The following is a 6,000-nucleotide window of genomic DNA, read 5'->3' on the forward strand; positions in this document are numbered from 1 at the left end:
GGCGAATACTGTGTTTTATAGTCTGTAAATTTCTTGCTCAAGTAATAGATAGCTCGTTCTTGATTGTTGGTTTCACATTGCTGACCTAACATACATCCCATGGAGCCCTCTACCACTGTAAGATACAAAATCAGAGGTCTCCCTTCGATAGAGGGAATCAATATTAGTGGATTTGTCAAACATTGTTTGATCCTATCAAAGGCGAGTTGGCATTCCTCGTTCCACTCCATTGGTTGATTCTTTCGAAGTAGTTTGAAGATGGGAGTACATGTATCGGTCAATTGGGATATGAAACGAGCTATATAATTCACCCTTCCAAGGAATCTTCTGACCTCCTTTTCCATCTTTGGAGGTGACATCTCTATGATGGCTTTGGCCTTATCCGAATCTACTTTTATCCCTTTTTCATTGACAATGAACCCAAGGAGTTTTTCTAATTGGACTCCGAAAGTACATTTAGCAAGGTTTAGCTTCATTTGGTACTTATGAAGTCGATTGAATAATTTTCCCAAATGAACGAGATGGAGTATCCATCTATAAACGAGAAAATTGTGTTTGTAGATGTATTATCCATGCGTACATCGATGTGTGGCAATGGGAAGTCATCTTTAGGACTGGCTCGATTTAGGTCTTGATAGTCCACACAAACCCGTACCTTCCCATTTTTCTTCAACACGGGCATTATATTCGAAAGCCATTCAGGATATCGAGATACAATCAAGAATCCACCATCCAATTGCTTTTGAATTTCTTCCTTTATCTTGAGGGACCATTCAGGTTTGACTCTTCAAAGATTTTGTTTCAAGGGATGAATCCCATCCTTTATGGGCAGTTTTTGTTTGACAATTTCGGGGTCTAGTCTTAGCATGTCGTGGTAAGACCAAGCAAAAATGTTGACGTATTCTCTTAAAAGGTTGATCAGTTGATCCTTGACTTTATCCTCGATCCTTGTGTCGATCAATACTTCCTTTTTATCTTCTTCGTGCCCCCAAATTGATTTTCTCGGTTTTCTCTTGGTGAGGTTGGATTATTCGAGCTTCTTGATCCACTAATCTTTGCATTTCGGGGGACAGAATTTCCTTGGTTTCAAGCGATGCATCGTAAACATTCATATTTTGTTCAATTTTGTTTATTTTGGTCATATTTTCTTTCTTTAGGTTCTGTATTTGAATTTTAGAACTTTAATGTATGCAAGAAAGGAAGAAAAGAAGTGAAAAATAGACAAAAATTATAGAAATAGCGTGCTTTATTAAAAAAATCAATTACATGCCCTTTTATTATGGGAACCCACGACCTCGAGTGAGAGTCGTGGGTAAAAGAAGTGGCAAATAAAAAAAACAAAATAGACCTCTAACGGTCCCTTACTCTAGCAGCCTTTCAACAACACCACCTCACCGTCATTGTTCTTCATGCTTAAGGAGCAGTTGCTTGTCAATACTAGGTGTGTTGGTGTCAAACTTTAACCACCCATCATCTATAAGCCCTTGCACGCATATCTGTAAAGCCTTACAGTGTTCCACTGAATGTCTAGGGGAACTTGAATGATAATCACACCGCTCCTCGGGTTTGTACCATGTGGGGTAAGGAGGTTGAGTCTCCTTAATGGTGGAAGTCGTACCAGCATTGAGGCTTCCAAAAGCTGAGGTAACAGTTCTGATAGGTAGTGGGGATTCTATTGATCACCTTTTCCTTCCTCGACTTGGCATGTGGCGCAGCTTGCTTCTTAGAATGGCTAGTCGCGATAGTGACAGTGTTGACCCTTTTTTCCTTTTTCTTTCCATAGGACTTCTTGGGATCATAGCTTGTTCGGGCCTTCCTTATCTTCCCACTCTTCAGTTCTGGTTCAACCCTTTCACCTATAGTGACTATGTCGACAAAAAGGGGTCGAAGTGTTCCCTATCATCTTTTCATAATAAGGTCCACTTAAGGAGTTGATGAACATTGTCACCATCTCCTTATCAGACAATGAAGGCTCTACTTGTGTAGCCAACTCTCTCCATCTTTACGCATAAGCTTTGAAGGACTCGTCGCCCTTCTAGCTCAAGCTTTGTAAATCAGATCTATCAGGAATTAGGTCAATGTTGTATTTGTACCGCCGGAGAAAAGTATTGGTGAGCTTCTTCCACATTTAGACCTTCCCTTCATCCAGCTGCATGTACCAGCTGAGAGCAACATCCGAAAGGCTTTCCCGAAAACAATGAATCAGGAGCTTTTCATTGCCTATGTGGCCCACCATCTTCCTATGGTACATCGTCAGATGTCCTTTTGGACAACTAGCTTCGATGTACTTTTGGAAGTCAAGGATTTTGAACTTGGTGGGGAATTAAATGTCTTACCCCAAGAACATATCTACAACCTCTTGAACGTCAAAATTATGGCCATCCACAGCCTTAATCTTTCTTCCAAGGTGTTCAGATGATCCTTGGAGACGTCCCCGACGTTACTGGCGTTGTTATCTTCATGTTGCAGCTTGTTCATGGTCTCACACATTCAACCCATCTGTTCTTTAAGCTGCTTGGGCTCTTTGTTCGAAAACATGATTTCTCTCCTCTAGCGATTCCATAGCTTTTATCCTTTGGGCCCTTGTGAGTACGGAGTTTTGAAAAGCCACTTTCGAAGGACAACGATATATTTCCATTAGGATTATTGGGTATATTTGAGAGTAATTTCTAACAAAAATGCCAACTTGTCTTTGTGAAGGTGAGTCATCGGTGCTCCTTTCCAAAATATTTTTCGATGTGACAAAGGTTATACTGATTCTTAATTTTGTTAGAAATTTCTTACTAACCCTATGCATGATGTATGTTTTCGCATATTTGTGCTTTTTATTTTAAGGGAATTCTAAAAACAAACAGGTAATTTGAATAAAAATAGTGCAACAAACATTCACTCAAACAATATACACCCTCGAGCGATAGTCCTAGTCCATGGGTTGGGGTTCCTACCAAGAAAAGTGTGTTGCATAGGTAGGTTATAATTACCTCACTAGTCTTCAAAGGCTCCCAAGGTTCCCCTCATTATAGGGACCCATTATCTATGTCGTCGTCACTTAGCAAACTCTAGGATTTATCATAGTATTTCGGGCTAGAGTAACCAGTTATCACCTTGAGTGTGATTTCCGACAAGGCTTGCAGGCTCTAAGGTCATTCTTGGGTCGGTTGTACGTCAACCATTCCCTATGTTTATGCTCTCATGCCCTTAGGTATAGAGGGAATTGTTGTGTGCTATGGTTTGTGTAGAATTGTTATTTCAAACAAATGCGAAATTTAAGTAGACGAACAAATATTAAAGCCACACAAGTAAAACAAACAAAATAAAGGGAAAAGGATATTTAAACTATTATTCTCATTTTGCTAACTTCATCATTTATTTGGGTCTGACCCTCTTCAAACTTCCCTAGTGGAATCGCCATCTATTGTAACCCAAAAAATTCTAATCTTATGACCAATGGTTTAGACTACCATTTTGAAAAATCTTATTAATTAAGGAGTGCCTGGAGACTAGATTAATCCCTAATTAATGGTTTTGAAAATAGTTTCATGGAGTGGCTACCAATGTTTTACTCAAAACATTGGAAAAAGAAAAGATTTTTTAAAATCCAATTTGGCCTTAAAATAAGTGCTTTTTGGCTAGCTAACGCACTTCAATGTACCTCACAAAATTTCAAGAAATACAATAAGGGGGAGAGAGAGGGTTTTTGAACTAACTAAGGCTTCTTAGACGAATTTTTCCCGTCCCTTGAGCAGTGTTTGACGCTACTATTTATAAACGTCAAAATTGACCAGAATGACCCGTTTTAGTTTCGAAACGGCCCATTTTGGACCAATCTATTAAGAGTAAAATTTGAATTCGAATGACTCATTTTGGAATCGGAACGGGATGTTCTAGATTTGAATTTTACTCATAACAACTTATGTTAAAATGACCCGTTCTGGATTGGAAACGGCCTGTTTCGACCTATGATTTTTAGGCCTTCTTAGTAGTTTGGAACAACTCATTCCAGATTGGGAATGACCCATTCCGTGCTACTAAATCACCTTTATTGGGTTTTTGGGCCTTCCGATGTCATATTTTGTCGTTTCTAGGCTTTTGGGAACTCTTTTCCTTCATGCTTGATGTCCATTCCTTTGTTTGTGGGCCCGAACGAAATTAGGTGTCTATACTATCACATAAGATGTCTCACCATATCTTTCATTCTAAAGTTATTAGAGAGATATTTCTTTACATCATGTAACATAGCAATAATCCAAATGTCATCAACATATAAGACTAAAATTACAAATGTCATCAACCCACATGGTACCCAAAAGGTGATAAATAGTTTCTTTGATCAAATAAGAAGTGATAATTTGGTGACAAAATTTAATGTAATCAATTATTATTCCAACAAACACTTCTCTCCTCAAGAAGCAAATCATGAAGACAGATGAAGTAAGTCATAAGAGAAAAGCTCAAGAATTTGCAACAGTCATCTTCAATAAAGCACTATAAAAGAAAACTTGGAGCTAAAAAAGAATGAGACGAGAACGTGAGAAAAATCAATTATAAAAAGTCATATTATTTCTTGTAAGAAATCTTTGTACTTAATTTATTGTATCATGTCTTGAAAGGAAGAAAAAACAACCTTATAAACCTTTGAAAATTTGAGTTATTGGGTTTGAGTCTAAAGAGGTTTGTCTACAAAAGAATACTCGGGTTTGAGCCTAGAGAGACTTGTTTGTAAAAGAATACTCAAGCTTGAGTTTGGAGAGACTTGTCTATAAAAGAATATTGATAAATCTCATATTTACCTAGTTTTTGTTACAAATTATTAGGCAATTTCATCTCCTTCATTCAACCTTGCACAATATTTATTCTCTTTTGATCCAATTTTTTTGTGCATATATTTCTAACTTGAAAAAATCTAACAATACCCTAATACATCCCATTTTTTGTGTAGGTATTGAGTAAAAGAGATTGGTGTTGAGGACACCTAGGATTGGAGCTTGATAGAGTTAAAATTGAGGAGCTAAGGAGTAGGAGACAAACTCATGCTGGGCTTGTTTGTTACTGCGTTGGGCGCGACTCGAGACAAAGAGCATTACTCTTTGGAAAGCAACCAGTGCCAAGCGTGCATGTACTTGCATTGGGCGTGATTGGAGGTAGAGAGTACCACTTCTCTAGAAGACGTTAGTGTCTAGCACGAAACTTCTTGCGTTGGGCATAGGAACCCTGATCTGACTCATCCAGCTCATTTTAGAGGATATTCTCGAGGGTTTTCCCCTCATTCACATAGGTTTCTACTTCTAAAAGTTGTGGAAGGGATTCCTGGTGCTTGGGACCATGCCGTGTGTAGGTCTTTCGTTCGGTTCCTCCATCTTCTCTTCCATCTCTATTTTGATTTACCCTCATAGTTTTGAGTGGTTGTACCCATTTTTTTGTAGGGTTATATGTAACCAACTAAACTCTTATGTATTATTTATCCTATCAATGATAAATTTTTGTTTCATTCATTGTTGTATTGTGTTTCTAGTTTTAATGCTTGCTTTGGATTAATCTCTTATTGTTTGATATAAGTTTCATTGGGTGTTGGAAAATAACCCTTGAAGCTAGCTTTGAAACAAAATACCTAATGGAAATTTTATCTAGGAATGGAGCTTGACCCATTAGTAGTCTAAAACCCTAGCCATTAATGCGGGTTCATATATTGGACACTCAAGGAATTGATATTCAATATATGTTCCTAGGCTCTCTCTCTAAGGAATTAGGTTTGAGTATACTGATGGGTTGACTAAACAATGTTTGTAACAAGAGAAAAATTAATTCATAAGAGTGTAGTTCAATGTGTAACACCCCGATTTTCACAGATTATATGAAGGCCCAAAGCCCAATAAGGGTGATTTAGTAGCCCAGAACGGTCATTCCCAAACTAGAACGGGCCGTTCCAAACTACTATAAAGGCTTATAAACGCTAGTTGGGAACGGGGTGTTCCAAATCACCAAGAAGGCTTGTAACCCTAG

The sequence above is a fragment of the Cajanus cajan genome, chromosome 3, assembly GCF_000230855.2.
Source record: "Cajanus cajan strain Asha chromosome 3, NIPB_CcT2T_4, whole genome shotgun sequence".
NCBI classification, from domain to species: domain Eukaryota; kingdom Viridiplantae; phylum Streptophyta; class Magnoliopsida; order Fabales; family Fabaceae; genus Cajanus; species Cajanus cajan.